The sequence below is a fragment of the Lynx canadensis genome, chromosome E1, assembly GCF_007474595.2.
Source record: "Lynx canadensis isolate LIC74 chromosome E1, mLynCan4.pri.v2, whole genome shotgun sequence".
Lineage (NCBI taxonomy): Eukaryota > Metazoa > Chordata > Mammalia > Carnivora > Felidae > Lynx > Lynx canadensis.
Window position 1 is genome coordinate 20,550,090 of NC_044316.2, and position 25,325 is coordinate 20,575,414.

The following is a 25,325-nucleotide window of genomic DNA, read 5'->3' on the forward strand; positions in this document are numbered from 1 at the left end:
TGCCCTCTGCCTACCCCATCCTACAGCTTCCCATCTGTGTCCATGGAAATCCATGAGCAGGGAGGCTCCATGCATTTGGGGACTATACCTGCTTGTTAGCTGAGGTGTCTATCTCCAGTGCTTAGTACGGCACCTCGCACGGGGGGTGTTCCAGATATATATGAATGAATGAATGAATGAATGAGTGAGTGGGTGGATGGAGCCAGATCAGATGACTTATAGCACTATTGGATGTGCCCTGCTGGTTCCTACACTGGTGGCTTTCTATTTGCTGCTTCTGCTGCCTGTAACTCCTCTCACCCCTCTTCCTGCCTGGATAGCCCCTAACAGTTGTCCAAGGCTGGATTGATGTGTCTCCTCCTCCAGAAGCCTTTCTGAGCCCCTGGACCAAATTGGGCTACTCCCCTTTTCACTGTTCCCCTCGCTCCTTCACCACGGCAGCTTATCACATGCCCCAAATAGTTGGTCTTATATCTCTTCTGAACTTGACTCTGCCATTCACTTCTGAATCCAAGGACTTAACAAATTGTCTGGCACACAGTAGGTGTTTGTACCACTTTGGCTTGACGGATTACATGATTACAAAGACGTGATGTGATGGTGTGGGAAAGGCCCGGGGCAAGGGATGCAGAGATCTTTGTCCAAGTTTGATGTTGCCACTTATTAGTCATGTGACTATGGGTGAACCAAGTAAACCCTCCAAGCCTCAACTTCTCCATCTATAGAATGGGATTATTAGTCATGTGACTGTGGGTGAACCAAGTAAGCCCTCCAGGCCTCAACTTCTCCATGTATAGAATGGGATTATTAGTCATGTGATTGTGGGTGAACCAAGTAAGCCCTCCAGGCCTCAACTTCTTCATGTATAGAATGGGATTATTAGTCATGTGACTATGGGTGAACCAAGTAAACCCTCCAAGCCTCAACTTCTCCATGTATAGAATGGGATTATTAGTCATGTGACTATGGGTGAACCAAGTAAACCCTCCAAGCCTCAACTTCTCCATGTATAGAATGGGATTATTAGTCATGTGACTGTGGGTGAACCAAGTAAACCCTCCAAGCCTCAACTTCTCCATGTATAGAATGGGATTATTAGTCATGTGACTGTGGGTGAACCAAGTAAGCCCTCCAAGCCTCAACTTCTCCATGTATAGAATGGGATTATTAGTCATGTGACTATGGGTGAACCAAGTAAACCCTCCAAGCCTCAACTTCTCCATGTATAGAATGGGATTATTAGTCATGTGACTATGGGTGAACCAAGTAAACCCTCCAAGCCTCAACTTCTCCATGTATAGAATGGGATTATTAGTCATGTGACTGTGGGTGAACCAAGTAAACCCTCCAAGCCTCAACTTCTCCATGTATAGAATGGGATTATTAGTCATGTGACTGTGGGTGAACCAAGTAAGCCCTCCAAGCCTCAACTTCTCCATGTATAGAATGGGATTATTAGTCATGTGACTATGGGTGAACCAAGTAAACCCTCCAAGCCTCAACTTCTCCATGTATAGAATGGGATTATTAGTCATGTGACTATGGGTGAACCAAGTAAACCCTCCAAGCCTCAACTTCTCCATGTATAGAATGGGATTATTAGTCATGTGACTGTGGGTGAACCAAGTAAACCCTCCAAGCCTCAACTTCTCCATGTATAGAATGGGATTATTAGTCATGTGACTATGGGTGAACCAAGTAAACCCTCCAAGCCTCAACTTCTCCATGTATAGAATGGGATTATTAGTCATGTGACTGTGGGTGAACCAAGTAAGCCCTCCAGGCCTCAACTTCTCTATCTATAAAATGGTAGTGCTTGTCCTTTCTTTAGCTACCCCTCAAGGTTCCTGAGAGGATCAGCCGAGGTAATACATGCAAACGTGCTTTGAAAACTCTAAAAGCTTTCTACAAATGCTATGGGTTGTTATGCTTACATAACTGCTTTGGAACCTCGAGCTGAAGCCAAATTATATCTGGCAAGACTGGCTGGAAGGGAGCCAGGCCAACTGCACTGGGTCTCTGCGGCCACTGAGGTTTGGGCCCAGGCCCCTCCTTGGCCATGCTCCACTGCACTGTCCCCTCCTGCAGCATGGAGGCCAAGAGGCAGCTCTTTGGTTTCCCATCCTTCAGTGGGGGGGCAGGTAAATAACAGGGGTGGGTGCTGGAAGCTGCCTTTCTCATGCAGATCTTGAAGGCCTGATGAAGGGAAGGAAGAGAGGCCTCTACAGCGTGCCAGACACACTGTTAGTCACTCATCTGTGTTATCTCATTTAACTCTTGCAGCCATGACTGCTGTGGGTATTGCTGCTCCCATTGTGCAGAGGAGGAAACCAAGGCCCAGGGATGTTAAGTGACTCGTCTAAGTCACACAGCAAATAAATAGCGACGCTGAGACACAAATCCATGAGTGTCTTAACACGTGCTCTTTCTGGATGTGCTCTCCTGGGCCTTGGTCCCTGGGACCTTTCTGAGCCATATACTGTTTCTCTGTGCCTTGCTTTTTCCATCAGCCAGTCAATAGTCTCATGCATGCGCTCCTACTATGTGCAAGAATTAGGAGGATTGCCGAGAAGTACAAGCCCGGCTTCCAGAGACCACATTTTCGTCACCATCCAAAATGTCTCTGAGTCCCTGACCAGCTGCACTATTTCAGGACAGCCAAACCCTTCTTCTGCTTCATGGTGGGGGAGAACAGCTGGAACTGGATTTTTCAAAAAAAAAAAAAAATAAACCCTGAGCTTTAGCATCACCATGGTGTGGAGCAACTGCACTTGGCTAACGAAACTGTCCCCTGGAGACATGTTCTCGGGGACCACTGTAATGAACGGATGAGAGAATTTTATAGTTGGTGCATCTTTTGCAAGGGGTTGAACACATCTGGAGTGACTTCTGGGTGCTCTAATAGAGTTTCTCTCTGTAGATCCACTAAATATGCTTGTTGCTTCCAAAATTAATTATACTATTAATTGCCTATCTATCTGAGGAGATCTGTAAGGAAAAGTACATTTCATCTTCGCACCAAATTACTGCAAATTCCAACCACCCCACCCCCCACCCCACCTCCACTTGGAACTTGGACTCCAGAATATTGGGCTGAGGTTAGAATGTGATGCCTCCTCCTAGAGTCGACGGTGATCCCAGCCCAATGTCTGAGATCCCAGATGCGCTGAGTGGGGGCTGTTGATAAAGGGCATGGACCCTCCGTGAGCTCCCGAGGGTGATGACAAGGCACGAGAACTCCGAGGGGTCTTACAGACCATCTCACCCACCCAACTTACTTCACAGGGGAGGAGACGCAGACCTGGGAGAGAGGAAGCAATTTGCCTGAGGCTGCACAGTGAGGCCGTGTCTGTTTGGGACCAGACTCCTAGTTCAGTCTGCACTTCCTTTACTCCAGTCTCCCTCAGCTTCTCCACTTACAACAGGAGAGGGAGGCTCTAAAGGATTGCTACCTTCAGCTGATCATTGACAAGAGTGCCTGATCTGCGGCGGGCACTGGGCTGGCACATGGAAGCCTCATGCATTAAAGTCTTCCCATGTAGAGGAGGGAGCAGACAGGTCTTTGTGATAGAGACTCACTCCCCATCCGTGGCTGTCCCCTTGCCGGGCCTGGTACTCGTCCTAGGCCCAGGTGGTGGCTCCTGCAGGGAAGTGTGGTCAGCGTGGTGGTGACCAGAGAGGCAGGACGCTGGTGGGTGACCACACCATGTCTGAGAGATGGCCAGGTTCTTTCTCAAGTCAGGATCACCATAAAGAGGCCTGGGGCACCTGGGCGGCTCAGTTGGTTAAGCATCTGACTTCGGCTCAGGTCATGATCTCACAGTTTATGGGTTTGAGCCCCGCATAGGCCTCTGTGCTGACAGTTCAGAGCCTGCTTGGGATCGTCTCTTTCTCCCTCTCTCTCTGCCCTTCTGCTGCCCTCTCTCTCTCTCTCTAAAAAGTAAATAAATAAACCTAAAGAAAAAAAAGAGGCCTAACCCCCTTCTGCATCTTCCTGGTGCACTTAGGATAAGTCCCCAAATCGTCACGGGACCCTGTATGGTTCAGCCCCATCTCTTGTCCTCCCTTCTCTCACGTGCTTCGAGCACACCGGCCTCTTTAGTTCCTGAAACATACAATAAGCTCTTCCCCCTGTAGGCCCCTTCCACAGGCTGTTTCCTCCACCTACCATGTTCTCCACATACCCTCCGCCTACCTTCCTGTGATCGCTTCCCCAGAGGCCTCGCTTGACCACCCACCACCCCTGCTCCCGGCTTCCATTTCAGTTGGGACATCCTATCTTATGACCTCATACCTCCTGTTTTTTCCTTTACAGTGCGTATCAGAGTGTGTAACTAGATGGTTGTTCATGTGATTGTCTGTTGGGCACATCTTCCGCCAGACTGTAAGCTCTCAGAGGGCAGGGACTGGGTCCGTTTGGATGAGCGAATGAAGGGGCTAAGGTACTACCAACCCATATCCCCTTGCCCTCCCCCGGGAGGTGGCCTTCGGGGCCGGCCAGCCTTGCTGATTCTGGCCGGAGCTGGGCCTGACCGCGTATCCCTCCCTCCCTCCCCTCCCTTTGCCTGCTGAGGCCATCTCAGCTTCCCACTTAATTGTACCTAAGCAGCTTCGCTTGCTTGCTGCTGCATGAAAGTATTAGAGGAAATAATCCTCTAGGAACTAAGACAGTCTACCTTTGTGGGGGCAGGAGAAGGGGCTCAGAGGCAGCGAGGCTCACGCTGGCTGCACGCCTCTGTCAGCCTCCCTGCCTGTGCTGCCGAGGCCTCGGCTCCTGCCTGGTGTTTCTGAGAGGATTATTTTCCTCTCTGCTCCACATCAAAGGCCTCAGAGCTATTTACACACCACACAATTTTTGCTACAAACTTGGGACAAGATGCTGCTCTCCTTCCCCCTTTCGGGGCATAACGATGCGTAAGTGTAACACACGTTTCAGATTTAGGTCTTATCGTCCCCAGCCAGAAAATATAATTTATTGAAGTCCAGACTGTCAGGCCCAGCTCGCTGCTTCTTCGGACCCACCATTCTCCCAGGAATCCCTCTGCTGTCCGGTAAGTGCCGACGGCCCCATCGCGGGGATGGCCGGACTGGATCTGCTGGGTTGCTAAGAGTCTAGGATTGCACTCAGTCGGATTGGGTTGTACGAGTTAGAGATGCACATTTCACACCTGGCTCTCTAGGAGGGAGGGGGGTTCTTGAGATAAAAATGAGCCCCGTGCCCGGCACCGTCATTGCTAACATTGGCACGGCGCATTATGGTGTAGACAGCTTATGTACAGCGTCATCTTTCTCAGTGGCCCCACAAAGGGAAGGAAACTAACAGTTCCTGAGCCTGTCCTCTGTATAGGTCCCTGCTTGGCATGTCCATAGGTATTCTCTCTTTCCTGATCATGGTCTAGCTCTCCTGATGGGGAGGCATCTTGTGATCACATCCCTATTCTATAGTTGAGGAGACTCAGGCTGCTGGGGAGGTGGGTGCTAGAGCTGGGATTCGCAGGTGAGGCTTTATCACCAAGGAAGTCAGGAGGAAGGAAGCCTGGGCTTTGGGACCAGACAGGATGCCATCAAGACAGATCCCTGTTTATTTGTCAAATCCGTGGCCCCCAACACAGCATTTTCTGTTCCCAATGCATTTCCTCATCTACGAACCCGGCAAGATAATCTCTTTTTAAAAACATGTATTTATTTTTGAGAGAAAGAGCATAAGCGGGAGAAGGGCAGAGAGAGAAGGGAACAGAGGATCTGAAGCAGGCTCCGTGGTGACAGCAGAGAGCCCGAGGCGGGATTTGAACTCACGCACCGTGAGATCATGACCTGAGCCCAGGTCGGACACTCAACTGACCACCCAGGTGACCCCTGCAAGATAATCTTGCCATGTGGTTGGAGGGCCTAAGTGAGAGAATATAAGTGGATTGGTTTGCAGGATTACATAATAGACATCTTCACTAGTTATGAGTCCACACTAGGGGGGGGACCACTACGTTTTTCCTTTTCAGCAGAAGAGAGATTAGTCATTTGGGTTCCGGGTAGAGAGTCAACAATGAATTGAAGAATGGGAGGGTGGGGGTTCCTGTCCTCTCTGCGTATGGCCCTACCATACCAAGCTTATCTCAAAGTAGGTAGAGGAGATGAAAAGCGCTGTGTGCTACTGATTGCTTATTCCTTAATAATGCCAAGCCTGTTGCTGAAGCCCTGGGCAGCTGGTGAGATTACTGGGGCCATGGAGTTTTGTAGGAGAGGGAGATGCTTCCCATGCCTACAACCCACTTCGAAAATCTGCATGTGAATTCCAACCGAATTGTAACTAGTTACTGGCATAGTGGCAAGACACCACCAGTCTGAAGCTGGCACGTTCTTTTTAAAAATTTTTTTTTTTCAACGTTTTTTATTTATTTTTGGGACAGAGAGAGACAGAGCATGAACGGGGGAGGGGCAGAGAGAGAGGGAGACACAGAATCGGAAACAGGCTCCAGGCTCTGAGCCATCAGCCCAGAGCCCGACGCGGGGCTCGAACTCACGGACCGCGAGATCATGACCTGGCTGAAGTCGGACGCGTAACCGACTGCGCCACCCAGGCGCCCCTTGAAGCTGGCACGTTCTAAATGAGAGGAACATGGAGGTGGGAATGGGGAGAGGGTCTCACTGCCTTCCCAGAGCTCTTGGAGTAGCTCTGAAGTTGGTACCTTCCCTGGAGTGCCATTCACTTTACATTTGCCATTACTAACGTTTGCAGCAGCCCCGTGAGGTGGCCATTTTCACCAATCCGAGGCCCAGAGGGACTGAGCCAGGTCGCAGAGCCGGTCAGCGGAGAACCCAGGACAAAATCCATTTTGTCCAAACACTCTTTGTCCCCCGTCCCTCAGAGGTACAGCTCATACCCTCACCCCTCTCCCAAACTGCTCTGCTCCCGGCCAACTGAGATCGGTGGCTTGCTAACGCAGGGTTCTCCCATCCGGTAGTAGGGGAGGTACGTCTCAGAGTCAGAGGCATCGTGGAAAAGCGCAGGCATCTCATCCAAACTTCTCTTTTTCACATGTGAGCCCAAGGTCCACGGAGGGCAAGGGGCCTGCCTGCAGTAGTTTGGGAACAGAGCTGAGCTCTGACCTGGGCTTGATGGCCTGGGCCTTTGCTCTTCCTCTAACGCCAGGGGCTAGAGATAATGGCCAGGATTCTCTTCTCAGGGCGTTGCGTCCAGGAATAAGAGAAAGATTGGCAACTGCTGCTGGCATCCAGGCTCAGAGTGTCCTGGCAGGGGCCCCTGCCTTACGGAGTCCGGGAAATGCAAAGTGGAGCCCTTTCTGGGGAAGGTTAGGAACGGCCGATACCCATGAAGACACAGTTTTCTGGTTCAATTAATAGTGCAAACAACACTTCTCCAGCATGTACCTACTTAAGAAAATAAATTATGTATAAGCTCCCTTAAGGATTGTTGAAATATCCACTCACCAGCTCACAACTAAGCCTGCAAGGTTCAAACCTTCTAGTCCATTCATTAATCCTGACCTTTAGGGCTTCTCCTAGGCAGTCAGTTTCTTGTCTCTTCTTGCTTATTACACTTGAAGGAAATGAAACTGTACAGCTCCAAAGTGCGTCTAAAATCCAGCCTTTCCCCGCCCTCGGTTGCCTGACTTTTCCTTTCAACGAGTTACTGAAATTTCTCATTAGGCTGTTTTCAACACAACACGCACATTAAAGCCAACCGTGTAGTCTTGTTTGGTTTTCCTCTTTCAAACTCCTCAAACGCATTTTGCACAATTGGGAAGTGAGGAAGTCTGTCAAATGGGTTACCAGGTTTCCAGCATGCAAAAATGAATCGGCGTTTTGTTTCCTGAAATTGCAATTAACGTGTTTGAAAATGAAATACAGCAGAGGGACGGATGCATAAGGAAGCTGCCTGAGACGGTCGGCTCTTTGAAGGCAAGGACCGGATCTTGTTAAAATGTCTGTTTGCTCATTCATCTGTGCCTGCGACAGGAACTCTCGACTAGCTCTTGCATCCCAACGACTGCCGCACGACTGTGTTTTCCCTCCAAGGAGATTTAGAAAGGCAATTTCAGTCAATACCCGTGACAGCACCTCCACGTGGTAGGTGCTATTCCTGGAAGTGAGGGAGCGAGGGGGACGTGGTCTCTTTGCAACCACTTGTCACCTCTTCCCAACTAGGGGGTCACCATCTCTTTTAGGACATTGTTAATATCTTTCTCTGTGGAGGCTCCCTCCTGGGGGGAAAGGGAAGAGCGGACAATCACTGAGCATTGAGTCGAGCGCTATGCCGATCGCTTAGTGACCCTTCTATCCTTTAAAGTTCACGAAGCCCATTGATGTAGGCGTTATCCCTCCCAGGGTGCCGACAGGAAAACTGAGGCTCCGAGAGGCTAAATATCTTGTCCAAGGTCCTACAGCTAAAGAGTGGTTCACCTGACCTTTTGTTTTATGCTCAAAGGTTGTCAGGAGTCCTTTTGACATTATTAGAATGTATGAGACGGTGATGTGACCCCTTCCTCCACGTCCCTGCACCCATCTGCTGGGATGTGACCTTTGCCGTGCGGGTTTCACTGAGAGGCCCTCCTGCCTCCTCTCTCCAAGCCTGAGTGCAGCCGGGGCCTTGTCCACCGGGAAACTGTCCAGAAAGCTTTAGATACCGTGCAGAAGGGGATGTGTGAGCCCCATGCAGAAGGAAAGAGCATCGAGCAGCTGCAAGCCTGTCAGCTGAGAAAACAGCACGAAGGGGAGGGGTGGGTGGCTGAGTGTTCTCCTCCGATTCAGATGTTTTGTGAGCAAGTGTGCTCGTGGAGGATGACTCATGGAGACACAGGGCAACTGGAAGGAGCTCCGGTTATTCACCTGGAGCGTCGTCGGAAGTGCCAGACCTCTGCTGCTGAATCCCTCCTGACAGCTCATGCGAGAATCCCACACGGGGCTCCACTTGAGGTTATGAAGTGGGACGTGGGGAGCCAGACCGACGCCTTTCAAGTCGGGCTGCGGCTTGGCTGGTGGGGGGCCCGGGGCCTGACTTGACGGAAGTTTCAAACGGGCTTCGGCAACAGGTTGGCTGCTGTGTCTGCTGAGGTCTCACTGTCTGCCTCCTGTGGGCAGTAAGGGCCGTGGCATCTCATCTCTGGATCCCCAGCGCCTGGCTCCACGGCCGGCACATAGTAGGCACTATGGGAGATGTCTGGGTGAAAGAGAAAAGTCCAGCGTGCACTTGGGAACCAGGCAACCGGAGCTTCCAATGCTGCCTCTGTCATTTCATCTGGTTGGCTCTTGATCCTTCATCTAGGAGACGCTGACAGGAGTACCTTTCAGTAGAATTGTAAAGATCAAAAGGGCTATAATGGGTCTGAGAGTGCTTTGTGTGGAAAAAAAAACCCTCAGCCCAGGCGGGGGAGCATTTCTGTTTGTGGTTTGCATCATGCCCAAGGCCCTGCAGGAGCAGGGGAGGGACAGAGCTGTTATTTTGACGTGGGAATTGAATCCGAGATGTTCCATCTGGGGCCACGGTCACAGCTCGCCCGTTCATTCACTTAGCGAACATCTACAGAACACCTCCCGTGTTCTAGGCGCCGCCTCAGGCGTTGGGGACACAGAAATGAGTCAACGTTTTAGGAACTGCTCGGCCCAGAGGGTGGCCCTGCAGACGATCCTGGGTGGTGCCGGGTGCTGTGGGAACGCACAGAAGGCAGCTGCCTGGGAGGCTGTGCGCGAGGGGGCTCTGGGTGCCTGTTGCAGAATTCTCTCTAGACACCAGGGTATTTAGCAGGTTGAGACGAATCCCTGGGCCTGGCTCCTGGTCTAAGAAGGGCCATGCTGATGCGATCCGGAAGGCCAGAGGTACCAGTCCAGGCCTCTGGCTGCCTGGCTGAGCCCCGCCTACCTGCCCGTCTTTCCAGCTCTCTTCCTCTTTTGGAACCTAACACCCTGGACAACTGTGGTTTCTGCTAAAAGGTGGACAGGGTTTGTGGAAGACACGGACTTTGGAGTCAGATTATCCTGGCTGAACACCTACTATGTGCCAGACACCGTGCACAATGACTAACGGAGCTTAGTGGTCAGATAGCAGATAATTATTAAGACAAAGATGGGGTGACTGAGAGGCGTTTGGCACCTGGTTCTGCCCAAGGATGCTGTGTCAGTCCCAGAGCTCCCCCCGCCCCCACCCACCTCCCCACCCCAGCCGCCCTCCAGCCTGGGTCTCTAATCTGCCCATTGCCAACAGGTCACCAAGCCAAACCTAAGGTCACAGGGCCAAAGCAAGTGGATAAATAAAAAGAACACATTTCCGGTGAGTCAAGTCTGACTGGGAAGAGGATCCCCTTCTTTGTCACCAGATATGGGGAGCAGGACCCAGGAGGGGTCCCCTGCCTTTAAGGAGGAAAGAAGCCCAGAAAAAGGGGAGGAGAAAATGAAGTCACAAACCATCCATAGCCCTGTTACGATTTTCTTCTACTGACCCTACTGACCTGATTCCTGCTGCCCCAGTCTGTGCCAGGATCCAGGCAAGGCAGACTGGGGGGGCAGCATGTGTTCAAGGCACAGCAGCCCAGACGCACTGGGATGCGGCCCCGAGTCCTGCCACATCTGGATGTTGTGGGGAGTGGGGTGGGGCACCTCCTAGTCTATGTTCGGATTACTCACAAGATGATGGATGTACCTGGGTTCACGGTCCCCGATCCAAGTTCTTTCTACAGTTGCTTGCTTGATCCTGCCTGCTGGACTTATGGGAATATGTTACTTGCTTGGCTTGCCCTGTGGCTTTGCCAGATCTCTTCTGGAGCATTCCTTGGCTATTCTTGTATAAGAAGTTTGTAATACTCTTGCTGGATATTTCTGCTCACTTGAACTTCACTTTTCCCTCACCCTCCTACCACCTATTCCCGGGGCTCGGGTGGGCTTCACCTCCCACTGTGAGTGTGTCTTATACCTGGATGACCAACCCTGAGATAAGACATGAGTCACTCTGTGCACCTGACTCATTGCCCACCTGTTGGGAATTGCTTTTTTTTTTTTTTTTTTTCTTTTAGCAGGTGAGGGATGAGGAGGGGAGAGGAAGGAATCCAAAATGTGCTCTGCTGTGCTCCTGATTAATTTCACATTATTCTACAGGGCTGCATGGAAAACAATGCATCAGTAAAAACCAAATGACGGTTTATGATGTTTGCACAGGAAAAGCGGACGTTCCAATGAAGGCCAGGGCTGAAAATAATCCCAAGGTGGGCTGACTCTAAAAGCTGATCAAGAAAAGGTCAAATCGGTAACTACCCACACGGCACTGAAATCCTCATACTCCATTCCTACTGATTTCACGCCTTCTCATTAAAAACGTATTTCGAGGAAGTGCTCAGAGAACGTCATTGTCTTCTACTCTTCCCAAGGGCTGGTCTTAGAGGTTGGGTAGCATGTCATTTTAGTAGCAAAGCACGTTCAAAACCATCACAGATTCAGAAATGCGGAGGGTTTCCGGTAGTTCAATCAGATTGCTTTCCTGACATGTGGAATGCAGACCTGGCTGGCAGACAAAGAGCGTGCATGGCGCCACTCTCCTTCATAGGTCCCACTGATTGGCCACAGCACTCTTTCTCTCTGGGCCGGGCACTCTTTTTATCTTTTCCCCCAGCCCAGCAATGCTGGTTGCCACTATGAGTCCATTCGATGAATAAGGAAGAGACGAATTCTGTTTGCCATCCTTGTTTGTGCCAGAAGAACGCAACGTCTAACGGTGGTGCCAGGGTTTCTGTAACAAGGGGCAATTCTTGAAAGTGGGGGAAGGCTTGGGCAATGCGAGGGGCACAGTTTCGGGGAGTTAAGGTAGAAGGGGCTCTAGATGGTGACAGAGGCAGAGGTGGGACTTTGCACACTGCGAGGTGTTGCTTCGACTTGGCTTTGGTACCAGGATAGAGCGTGCATAGGCTTTGGAATCAAATCCCATTTCTGGCATTTCCTGGCTTTTTAAATGGCACTAATAGTTTTGAGCCTCCCCATGTCTCAGATGGGTAGGCTAGACCCCCTAGGAGATTGCGATTTTTGTTGCACCACAGTTCCTGGACTTCTGATGAAGTATCAAAGGACCTAAGAGATTAGGGGCTTTCAAAATGGGAAACGAAGCATTTTTTAGTTCATTGGATAGCCGATGAGCAACTATTACATGTCGAATACGCTGCTAGGTCCTGGGAATACGAAGATAAATTAGAGGTGGACACCACCTTCAGGTAGTTCATGAGCTATCCGGGTAGAAATGGAGATAAAACAGCTTCAGATCGTCAGGGAGACAGAGCGGCTGTAAGACCGCCACTGATCAATTTACAGAATGCAGCTCTGGAGGGACAGTTACATGAAGCAAAGTCCACTCGTGTAGGATTTGTTCCAGCCCATCATCCCTGTTGATCTGTGTGCATTTTCACCAGGGCCTCCGTTTAGCTCCTGCTTGTACATCAGCATGCCCTATAGGCTGCCTCACTCCCCAGCCCCACCTCGTCTCCTCACCTCCAAAGCAGGGCCTGGACTGGGATGGGGCAGATGAGGTGTCTAGGGCACGGCACTTAAGGAGGCACTCCCTTCCTGGGGCTGAAGTCCCACCCACCTGAGAGTGAGCACCTCCTTAAATTTTGCACCCCAGGTGCCCTGCTCCAGACACAGCCAGACGAAGACGGGTGGAGACATTGGTGATGAAAACGGCGTGACAACCGGTTGTCACAATAAGCTTGCAAAACGGACACTGTCGTCCCATTCTCAGATGAAGAAACTGAGGCTTAGAGAGGGTGAGTGACTTTAGAGGCATCATGGAGCAGGGAAATGCATGCAGGATTAGTGGAAGATCACACAGGGGCTATTTACTAGGACACATCAGCGGGTGGACCTTGGGCCAGTTGCTTATTTTCTCTGAGCTTCTGGTTCCTCATCTGCAGAATGGGGATATTAGTGCCTCTCAGGGTTAGATGGTGACGAAGTCCAGGCACTTCCAGCTTCCGGTTCCATGACCCTGCTTCCCCATGTGTCAAATGGGCTGGCCACATCTGCCTCACAGAGATGCCACGGGCACCAAATGAGATGATGGGTGTGCCGACCCAGAGTCAGTTCTCAAGAACTGTGGGCAGGATGAAATGTCAGTTCCTTAGGCCTTGTTGTGTCTCCAGCCCTGTCAACTGTTCTCCTGGGGTCTTAGGGCGGTGAGCATTTGTTTGGTGAGCCTTTGGGAGGTTCCCGATGATAGGCACAGATCTTCCCTAGAGGGATAATTGAGACTGAATACCTGCTACCTTGATGCGCTTCTGTCATGATCCTAATCCAAACCTCCCGGCAACCCTGCTTTCATTGCTCTCATTGTTAGGGAAGAAGCAAGAGAATCCACAAGAGCCTAAACCACTCATGCAGCAAGGCAGGGGCAGAGCAGGGTCTCCGCCCCATCTATTGGATGAAGAAGCCTCTGCGTATCCCACTATGACACAGCCACCAAAAGTACATGCTAATATTTCTCAGCAATGGAGCAAAACCTATGATTTCCGTGTTGCAACTTGCCGGAATATAAATGAGACTGAAGGCAAGCCACTGCGTGAAACCTGGTGAGTGCCAGCTGCTTCTTAGGCATGGCGGAGGGATGGCTTGAGGCTCTGCAGGGTGGCCCGGTGGTGTCGCCGAGTCATGTTATGAGTCTTTGCTGTGTCCCCAAAGGTCAGCTGAAGTTCCACAGCCCTGTTCCCCAAACACTGGAGACGTGAGGGGCAGGTTAGCAGCTCTCTGCAGGTTTAAGTCTTGTAGCTCCTACCTTGAGAACATCCCTCTGGCTAATTTCCTCCCCTCACCCCCTAGCGTCAGCCGTGTGCCAGGACGGTGCTGCTCATCTCTTCCGGTTACCTGCCGCAGCCTCCTGCACGGTGGCCCCCTGCCCCCACTCCTTTCCCTCGTTCATTTTCCACATAGTGGCCACGGTTTCTTTCTGGAAGGCAGACTCCTTCCGGAAGGAGGATTAAACCCTTCCATGGCTGCAAACCCGTTGGCTGGGTTCACTGGGGAGCTGGCAGGAGACAGAGACTTGCATGCAGGAGGTGCATCACGTGAGCCAGCGTTCTCGAGACGTGCATGCACGTACCACCCCCATAAGGGAGCGAAGGAGCCAGGAGAAGTCCCCCAACGCACGTGGAGCTGGGGTGGCCCTTCAGGGTTGTTTTGAATGGAGACAAGGGGCCAGCTATCCCACGCTCACTGGGTCTGGGCCCCTCCCGGGGAGAGGACAGAACCCTGGGTGGGGTACCTCTCTGCACTAGAGGACAGTTCTCGGAGAGGGAATTTCTGGACTCGAGAGCTGTCTGCTGCCAGTGCGCCAGTCACTGGGTGGGCGAGGGGCTCAGTCCTGCAAGGGTGGGCGTCCGTCATGCTGCCATAGTCCCTGAATCGGCCTCAGTTCCAGGGGCTTTGGAAGGAAACCAACATGTGCTGGACGGATGCCAAAATACACGCTTCCATTACTTGTCTTTCTGTTCTCCATCCCCGCACTGTGGGGCCGTGTCTTCCTTGTTTCTCCCAGGGCTCTATGCAGAGCCCCACTTCTCATAGGTACTCCATAGAAGTTTGTCGAGTGAATGATTAAAAGAGAAAGACTAAAAGAAACAACGCTGCCATCTGTTTCATAAGGAAAGATAAATTCGCACACAACTTTGCTGTCCCAAGCCTGCACCAAGTGAGCATAGCTGTATGGCCCCGTCTCAGGAACCCGGCCTCTTCCGAGTGGAAAATTTAGCAGGTGGGCAGGACCTCCCACAGCAAACCTCTGCCTACCAATGGCTCCAGGTCGAACGGGCCCCGGGGAGAGATTTGGTGAGGAGGAGACCAGGTCTCCTTTTGACAGTGTCTTAGGCAGCCAGGCCCCCGTTCTCCAAAAACAAAGAAATGGCTACAGGAACTGGGGATATTTAGAATGAAAAAGAGCATGCTTAAGGAGGACCACAGCTGCTATCTGCAAATATTTGAAGGGATACCATTTGGAGGAGGGAGTATTATTCCCTATCCCTGTGGGGAATAGTTCTAGGGTTTCAGCTGGTCGTAGGGAAGAACTTAATTAAAAAGCCCAACAATAATCTTTATGCAGAAATGGACATAAATCTCTATCATAAAGACATAGTTACACAAGTGTATCCATTTGTCGAAGCAATACAGGTAAGACACGTGCATTTCAACGTGCACACACTTGATAACAGAAAGGAAATGTTAAATCATCCTTATCATCATTATCATCCTTAAATGAGGGATGGAGGGGAGCAGAGGTACAGAGGAAATAAGAACATCAAAATGTTAATATGGTTCAATCTGGATGGCGGCACATGGGGTTCATTATATTATTCTGTTTACTTTGTCTATGTGTGAACGTTTTTGTAATAAAAATAGATATATGTTAATTATTTTTTCAAGTTTATTTATTTACTTTGGGGGGGGGGAGAGAGAGAGAGAGAGAGAACGAAAGCAGGGGAGGGGCATAGAGAGAGGGAGAGACAGAATCCCAAGCAGGCTCCGTGCCACCAGTGCAGAGTCCAATGTGGGGCTCAAACTCTCCAACTGAGAGAGCATAGCCTGAGCCGAAATTAAGAGTCGACGCTTAACTGACTGAGCCACCCAGGTGCCCAGATGTATGTTAACTGTTAAACAAAGATGGATCGAATGGGCTATGTTGGGAGACAGTGGGTTTCCTGTCACTAGAAGTTTTTATGCAAACACCATGGGCATCCTCTCAACACCCTCACCCCGCAAGAACCTGGGATGTTGGAGTATGTTGACAAGAGCAGGAGACTGGGTCAGACAGTCTTGGTCAAGATCCTCACCGTTTGCCTCCTGAGGGAGGGAAGCTGGCTGAGGGTCTGAAAGAGAGCTAGAATCTTCAGAGCCAGGAACCAGCACCAGAGAGCCTCACTCCAGATGGTGGGAGATGCTGGGGTGGTGCAGGCAGGGCAGGTACCTGAGGTGTCTGGAAAGGCCCCTGCACCTGCCGGGAGGTGAGTGGATGGAACAGGGGGATGGTCGAAGTCATGGTAAGGACTCACGGGTTTGCAAAGTAGTCTGAATCAGTGACAATGTGAATTTTGGGGGGCACAGATCCATATGCCATTGCTACTAGCTATGTGACTCTACCAAGGCATTCAACTGCTATAAGCCTCAGTTTTCTTGTCTGGAAAATGGAATATAGGACCCATCTCCTAGGGTAGTTGTGAGAATTAAGTTAGTATAGACAGCCATGCTCATTACGGTTGTTACTGTGTGCAAGGGGGAGATGAGCCTAAGTCAAGGCAGGTGCCAATGGGGAGGAGGAACTAGGACTTGAAGGTCGATCTCAGACACCAGCCACCACCGAAGGGACACAATTTAGGGATGGCTAAAGAGGGGACGGTGTCTGAACGGGTCAGCTTGGCTTAAAAGATAGGGGAAAAAAATCTACAAGGACCCTTCCATTGATAAAATTCCAGGATTCTCAAGGGATCCCCAGCGATTTCCTGGAGTAATGCTGGGGCTTTCTACACCCTAGCTTATCCCCATCTCTTGTAAAGGCGCACGGTGCTGGATGGCTGTGTGTCCATGCTGCCTAGGACAGTCTCGCTTTGGCAGCTCACATGGTCCCCAGACCACTCAGCTGCAGCTGTGACCCCATTCCAGACTCTGGCCAGTTCTGACTGGGCCCGGGGTCATAGGGAACCCCATAGATAGGAGAGGCATCTTTAGCTCTCTATCTCAGCTCCTGGTATACAGTGCGTGTCTCATAAATGACGCCAAGTAAACAAATAGGTGCTTGAGCTATATGTGGGGACAGGTGCCTCAGCCAGGCCTGCCCGCTCTGGGGCTTGTGTCCCTGGAGGACCCACGGCGATGGAGGACCAGCCCACCCTCCTCCAGCTGGGCCCACAGAGCCCCAAGAGGCCCGCTGGCAGCCACTGGCAGCAGGTGGTGCTCCCAGCAGATGGCAGTCGCCTCTTCATTTCTCGGCAAGGCTCAGAGCACCGGCACGGCCACCCACCACACGCACCATACATCAGAAGCCTAATGGTGCGTTTTAGAACATAAGCGGTAACCACCCAAGGGAAGGGACCCGGGAAGGGAATTAAAGCCAGATGCACAGCAGGGAGGGAAAAAAATTTGAGAAGAGACTCCGAGGAAACGGGGCCAGATCCGGAGGCAGGAAAAGGTATCTCCCAAGAACATACTGACCAGGGGAGTTCATTTCACTTAAAATCAGTGCCCTTTATGGAGAGCTGGGCTGGACGCTGGGACCCTGGCCCATCAGCACTTCCTGGACTGGGCCTGCCTGGCCTGGCCCTGACCACAGCATTCTGAAATGCTCTGTGAGCGCCTCCTGGCCGCTAACTCAGTTTTCCATTCAGTAACTATTTTTGCACACCTACCATGGGGCATGAGGTTATGTACCATGGCATTTAAACTCATGGGTTGAGAATCAAAATGCTTGGATTCAAATGCTGGCTCTGCCCCTGCCCCTGGGACTTGAGTTAACCCTCCCCTGCCTCAGTTATTCCTTGTAATAACCTCCACCTTACAAAGCTGTCATGAGGTGTATATTGTCATGAGACAATATGGGAAAAGTGTTTAGGACAACGATGGATACATCCCCAATGGTCTCTGCCCACCTGAGGACACACTCTAACATTCAAGTGGAGGGGACAGTGGGCCATGTGTTTCCAGCTTGGGGATCGCACACAGTATTCAGGGGCTTCGATCTGAACTGAGCAGACACATACACACATGCGCACGCACACACAAGGCACTCACACACATGTGCACGTGTGCATATGCACACGTACATGCACCCCCACAGGCACACACACATGCACAGGTACACGCGGGCCACCTAGAGCCCCCAGCAGAAACCCATTTCCTAGGTAGGTAGGTGAAGTTTCCAGACCCTTTTCACGGAGAGGTGGCTATGCCTGGGTCTTGGCTTTATGCAGGCATCTTGGTTCCAGGGCTCTCTCGTTGCTGGCATATGGAGTTTCCCTTTCTTTAGAGCTTGGCTCTGCCTTAAATTTTTTTTAAATTGTACTCTATCCTGCATTTCTATGTGTGTGTAATGGAAGATAGGATTGTGTTGGCTCAGTCCATCATGGAGATGGAACTAGAAATCGTGACTGGAATTTTAATTTTATTTGCTCATATCCTCCCTTGTTCACAAAGTTTTTGAGGTTGTTATAATAGAGAGATGAGCAACATAAGGTTCCTACCCTAAAGGATCTGGGGGGACAGGAGTGTAAGCAAATGAGTAATAGTAGAAGGAAGTATGCCATAAATGGGTGGCTCAGTTAAATATACATGCGGAGACTCAGAGTTGGGCTAAATGACTAGCTCTGACCTGAGGGATCAGAAGAGGTTTTGTGAAGGAGATACGATCGTCACTGTGGCTGGATGGAGGAGGAGGATTTCAGGACAACAAAAGCAGGGAAGGGCAGCGGGAACAGAGTGAACGAAGGCACAGAGGTGCGTGTGGATGTAGAGGGTGTCCTGGAGGCAGCGAGCACACTGGTGGGGGGAGGGGAGGCTGTGGGGGAGAAAAGCAGTGGATGAGATGGGAAAGGTGGGTTGGGCAAGGCTGTGAAGATCCTGATGCTGGGTTGAGGCCAAGCATTGTGCGGGGCAACTTACGTAGTTACGTATTTATTTTTAAATGTTTTTAATGTCTATTTGGTTTTTGAGAGATAGAGCATGAGTGGGGGAGGGGCAGAGAGAGAGAGGGGGAGACACAGAATCCCAAGCAGGCTCCAGGCTCTGAACTGACAGCACAAAGCCTGATGCGGGGCTTGAACTCACGGACTCCAAGATTATGGCCTGAGCCGAAGTTGGATGCTCAACTGACTGAGCCACCCAGGCGCCCCCAGAATTACGTATTTAATGCTCAGGGCCGTTTTCTATGTTACGCCCTCTTTCAAGGTAGGAAACAGACTCAGAAGTTATAAGACATTCTACCATAAGCAAATTATTAGGCCAAACTCAGCCCTTTAAGCCCTTGAATCCTTTGCCAGGATTCAAATTCATCCACGGACCCTGAGTCCACACGTCCCCAAGAATATAATGCTGTGCCATGAGGCAGTTCTGGAAATGATGAGGCACTCTGGGAAATACAAAGTCTACACTGATCTTCCGGGTCGCGTGGTGCAGTGAAGATGAAGCGCTGCCCCTAGCCTCCATCACTACCACCACACAGAAGGAAAGAAGAAGGACAAAGAAGTTGAATGGAGGTCAAAAGAAGGGCAGAGAAATATCAACGTTAGGACTGTGAGAAGACTCTGGGGTGGGGGAGGGGGAAGAGGCCGGCAAAGGAATCAAACCATCCATCCACAGTGGAAGAGTCTCAGAACTCTCAGCTCATTGGACAGAAGAGGGAACTGGGGTGCAGAGAGAAGAGTAAAAAGAGCCCTCAATTTATGCCTCTGTGCAGGACTGGCCGATGGACTCATTCATTCATGCCCCCAACACCCAGCCTCCTCTACGCCTAGCGCCATTATGCAGTTGCTAAAGACATAGGAGAGGGGATATGTATTGAGTACATAACGTGTTAGGTATTCACATGCTCTGTCCCCTCTACCTCTTCAAGCAGCTCAGTGTGACATGTGTTATGACTCCCATTTGACTTACAAGAAAGCTGAGCTCCAAGATATCCGAGGTAGAGTGGGGTTAACACTCAGGTCACTGCAGTACCAAAGTCCATTCCTCTCCTCTAGCGCACCCTGCCTTTCGGCTATCATCCTTGCCCTCAAAAGCTTAGTGACCAGGGTAGTCATAACATTTACTGCCCCAAGGAGGCCCCTTTGGAGAGGGGAAGGAGAGGGCGTTCTCAGTAATCACATCAGGACGACAGGCATAACCTGACATTGTCCCAACAAACTGGGATACAGGCTCACCCTGTACTAAGGGCGAATTATTTATACTTGCATGGGGCTTGAAAGTTTTTCCAAGCATCTTCCCACTTCTAGTCATGCCTCATTTATATGGTGAAATGGGAAAGGTCCCCAGATACCTGAAGCTCATCCTTTAAAACACAATGTTTTCGGATCTGGATGATTCTAGATGGTGCACTTTGAAATGCAGCCCGGGGTTTCCTGCCTGAGTAAAGCGCACTCCGTGGTGTTGTCCCTGGGCTGGCCTTGCTCTCGCGCTCAGCTGGGGAGAGCTCCTGGAGCCCACAGGACTCAGGGCAGAGGCCTAAAAGGTGGGGGGGGGGGGGCTCCAGTGCATTCCCTGTCCCAAGAGATGGACAGACACCAAGAGTTCACCCTGGGCTTTCCGTGGTCAGCTTCTTCAGAGAAGCTCAAAAAGCAGCATCAGCTAAGTCAGAGACTTGCCCAGGGTGTACCGCCAGTTAGGACTGGAATCCAGGTTTCCTGACTTCTAGTCTTGAGTTTGCTCCGCTGAGCCTGGCTGCCCTCGCAAGCATCCCTCCCCCTCCTTCCTCCACCACGTGAGACCCCTGGCAAGTGCCCCCGACAGGCTCCACTGTCTCATCCCTCCATGCCTTCGCACCTGCTGTTCCACCTGCCTGGTACCTCTTTCCTGGGAGTGCCCTTCCTGGCACACTTTGTCCTTTCAGGGGGAACTGGAAGCATTTTCATCTGGTAGCCTTGCCTGAAGCACTCTACCACTCCGGACCTTGTTTATGGGGTAATTTTATACTGTGGGATTTATGCCTGCCTCTTGGTTTCATGCCAGGCTCCCGGAGGACAAAGGTTGTTTCTGTTCATCTCTGCATCCCAGAACCCCACACATGGCCTGGTACAGAGCTGGCTTTCAATCAATGTTATTGTATTAGATTGAAATGCCCTTGGAGGGAAGAGAGTTTTGACAAGAGAGGCTGGTCGGGAAGAGGCCAAAGATGGGGGCCCGGCTGCGTTCCTCACATCACCCTGGGGCCAAGGGTGGCTTTATGTGGGCAGTGGTTGAGAGCAGGCCTGAGGGTGTGGGGAGAGAGGCATGGGGGCATGGTGGCCCCAGAGACGGCTCAACCCTGCTTCTGCCTGTTGGAGTCAGCCTCTGGAAAAGTACCAGTGAATTAAAGCCCAATAAAAAAGTCAATTAAGTCCAAACTCGTTTATGCCTTAAGCTCCCCCAAGCCAGTGAGCCAGAATGCAAGCTGGGCCGATATTTCTCCATTTCCCTCCATGTCTACATTGGTCTCTGGTGAAGCAGCCGTGACACATTTTATTTCAAGTATAAATGGGGCAGATTGACTGATAGCAAAGTGATGGCTTGCTGGGGGCTCTCTGAATCCTATTCAGGAGACTCATGGCAGCAGGCGTGACGTTCATGTCCTGACCTTGGGCTCTGGAAGGGGCACTGGGGATCGACGTGTGTGTCCTCGTGTGTGCGTGTGTTTGCATACACAGACAGGGCTGTGCGTGCGAACACGTATGTGTGCACTGTTGTCTATATAGATAAGCCCAGTGTGCATATTTGTGTGTTGATGCGCCCAGTTATTCCACACATTTATGGAGCACCTACTGTGTGCCAGACACCATACTCGCTTCTGGGGTTCTCGTGGTGAAAGAGATAGTTTCTTGTGGGTTATACAGTCCAGAGGTCTAGAAGGGAAGACAGACAATAAAACAAGTAGTAACCACAAAGTACAACATATTGAAAGTTACATGGATGCAGATTGCTCAAATATCTGAGGGCATGCATGTCTGGAAATCCATAGATGTGTGCATGAATAAAGCAGTGTGTGTGTGTGTGTGTGTGTGTGTGTGTGTGTTGTTATTGTTGTCGTGTGTGGGCTGTCTCTGGCCGGCTCAGGTTCTGGAAAACATCCCTTCAGAGTGATTGCAGAGCAGCTTGCCGCTGAATCAGAACAAGGGACCTAACACCTAAAGAGCGTGCACAAGCCGTGGCCTTTCCGCTTTCCTCTCACTTCCCTTCGAGCTCCTGGGACCACTGCTTGCTCCCAAGAGCCCTTGGGAGGCCTGTGGCTGACCTCAATGCTGGGGTGGATGGAGAAACCTTGGACTAGGGTGATGGGGACATGGGTTCTATCCCCAGTCCTGCTGCTAACTACAAAAGCCACTGCAAAGGGGGAGAGGGAGTTTGGAGTATGGAATCTGCCCCTTACTGGTTGTACAACCTTGGGCATGTCTCAGCCTCTCTGAGTCTGAGGTTCCTTATTTGGAAAGTGGAAGTAATGATACTGTCTCCATCAACCATCACAAGATTGCCGTGACAATCCCGGAGTCCTAAAGCATCCTTGCAAAAGCGGGAGGTAGCTAACACTGCTAATAGCTATCGTTCGTATCATGGGTGAGCCTCCTCTGGCTGAGCGCGAGCAGGGGAGGGGCAGAAAGAGAGGGAGACTCAGAATCGGAAGCAGGATCCAGGCTCTGGGCTGTCAGCGCAGAGCCCAACGCGGGGCTCGAACTCACGAAATGTTGAGTTCATGACCTGAGCTGAAGTTAGATGCTCAACCCACTGAGCCACCCAGCACCCCAAAAGCCACCTTTCCAAAGCAAGACTCTCGTAGTGCCTGTTCACCTGCATGGCACTTCCCGAAGTATTTTTAGGAAAACACCATTTCTATGATATGCTTTAGGGAAAAGAAAAAACAGCTCTGTGGTCAAACAGGTTAGAAAGTGCTGGGCTAACCGGAGGTAGGCATGTTTATTTTTTGCAAGACTTCTCAGGGCCTTTAATATACCAATGTGTGCTGTGAATCTCCAAGACGGGGCAGAGCATATGTTATTTCTATCTCAGGCAGGGTCCTTCCAGAGGCTAGGATTTAAGGGTCGTGGTATACTTGGGAGTGGCTTCAGGAAGCCTTGGTATGGGGGCTGTGGACTTGAGGCAGGGGAGAGAAGGTAAAACCATCTAGGGTGCATTTCGAGCCAGTTTTCCTGCCGCGGTGACTGGGGCTTAGTCCCGCAGGGGACGCTGAGAGATGGTGAAAAACACACCGCAGGGCTGTCACACCAGAGTGGGGAAGAAGCTGGCCATTCATGTGCTTGCTCCTGATTATATAATTAGAATCCTGGGGTGTTAACCTCTAAGAACTTCCCCCCTGCCCGGTGCTCAGGCCTAGGCTGTGTGTGTGCCCAGAGAATGCTCCCAGGCAGACACTCACAGGGGTTTGCAGAAAGTTCCTGACAGCTGGACAGGGCAGAGCACAGACCATATAGACAGAGCACCACCAGCAGGTGCCACAGGTCCCTTGCTTGGCTTGACCTCCAAGTCCATGCTTGGATCCGACACCCCTCGGCGAGATGACGGTTCCATAGACCTTTCTGAGGTTAACACTGGCTGACACGATAACGTGCAAAATCCCTCCATGGACTGGCCCTAATCTATTTTTTTCCAATCTTATCCATTTCTGTTCCCTTTTAGCCTAAAAGGCCGGCCACAGGGATTACCACAGTGGGAGTGCAGATGGCCTGAGTGCATGCAAACATTTCTTCCAGTTTGGACTCTCCTGGGATATTTAGAACTCCTGCGCACAAATGTGTGCTTGCTACACCCGTGGCACGGGGCCTGAGACTCGATATAGGGTAGAGGCACCAAGCAGGGCAGGGGATGGAAGGTCCTGGAAGGTGGTTACCCAAGGAATCAGGCACTGAGAATGCCAGAATTCTTGTTGAGAGAAGCCAGGATGGAGGCTGGTGAGCCAGAGACAAGCTTTAGGTACAAAGTACCAGTGACGAACGACGGATGGGCGGCGGCGGGCCAGCATATGCCTGCACGTCCTTTTACGAGGCACTAGCTCAGGGGATGCCCTGGTGTAAGGGAAACACAAAGAGAATGTCAGAGCTGGAGGGCCCAAGCTCTGGGGATCATCTCATCCCCAAAACATTAAAAATAATTTGTTTTAATGTTTATTTGTTTTTGAGAGACAGAGAGCACCAGCAGGGGAGGAGCAGAGAGAGAGGGAGGAGACACAGAATCCAAAGCAGGCTCCAGGCTCTGAGCTCTGAGCACAGAGCCCCACGCGGGCCGGAACTCACCAACCGTGAGATCGTGACCTGAGCTGAAGTCCGACACTTAACCGACTGAGCCACCCAGGTGCCCCATCACCCCCAAAACCTATTTGAAATGCAAAGAACCGTGAAGACGAAAGAGGAGGGAAGGGACCTCCCCAATGTCATCCCACAATGCTCTTTGAGAGTCGAGCCTGCTCAGAACGCACCTTTCTTGCTCACTAGGTGAGCACTTTACTTGGATTCCTGGACCAGTAGTGTTCCTGGTGGCGGAGAATTCCACGACCTCCCAGTTCCGTGATGAGAATGAAGCCCCGCCCAGTTGCCCTCCGCGCAAGCCCCTCCCCCTGCAGCCCTGGGACGCAGGTGCCTTACTTCATCTCTACCCTCCACCTCACCCCAAGTGCTCCTTGGAGGGCCGGCTGCCACCTCAGGTAGTAATAATAACATTTGCAATTTTAGACGTGTCAGCAAGTTTTGCCAGGTAGTGTGAGAGAGCATGAATGCTAATGCCTCCATCTGGGGATTATGTTAATACACTATCCTGAATTGACATTTAAAAAATTGCATATTTTAATTGGCTGCCTCTTCCGTCTCCAAGTCCAGGATCGTAGAGTTTTTTAGTAAGTGGGTTGATGCCGGTTGTTGGAGAGATGCCCTCGGCTGGAGCCTGGGAATCAGAAGTCACTGCATTCACCCGCAGGAATGTCATGTCTCTCCCGACTTTGGGACTATTTATATGCTGGGAGTACACTTCTTCTGCTTACTGGTGAGCCGCCTGGCTCTGACCCTCCAGACCTCTCAGCCTGAGTCCCACCCCTGCCCCAACTGGAGAGAAATATGGTAAGGATGCAGTTGTTTGGGGCTCCTTCCCCACATCCATCCTTTCTGTGGGGCCCAAGGTAAGGTTTCTTGGGAAAATCCTGGAGTTCATTCTGTCTTTGCCTCTACGGCCAAAGGGTTGGTGACTATGATCCTCTTTTTGCTCACCTAACTGGCAGTTATTGGGGGCACACGCTGTGCCGGGCACAGGGCTCCCACACTCCTTTCCTTCATGTTGTTTCCCACCACTTCAGGGACCCCGGGCAGGCTCCAGCATCTCTCGCCTTGGCTACTGCAGTCTCCCTGGCCCCCAGTCCTGCTGCCAGAGCCCCATTCATTCCTTCCCTGCGGCCATTCTTTCTGCAGGCCCTGCAGACGGGCCCCTGGTCTCAAGGACCCATGCCCAAACACCCTCACCACGGACCACGCCTTGAAGAGTATTTGCACCCCTGCCCGCCGCCCAGGCAGATAAGACCACATGCTTGAACCAGTGCGAAACTTGCAGGCAGGCAGACATGACTGTTGGTCCCTGTCTTTCCGTTACCTATCACGTTGTTATGCTGTCCCTTTACTTTC

The 25,325-nt window shown here is 51.2% G+C and overlaps 1 protein-coding gene across 1 annotated transcript in view; it reads right to left on the reverse strand.

The window, feature by feature from the left end:
• Nucleotides 1-25,325, reverse strand: part of ASIC2 (acid sensing ion channel subunit 2) — a 266,321-nt gene that overhangs the window by 87,328 nt on the left and 153,668 nt on the right. The gene's annotated exons all lie outside the window — the stretch shown is intronic.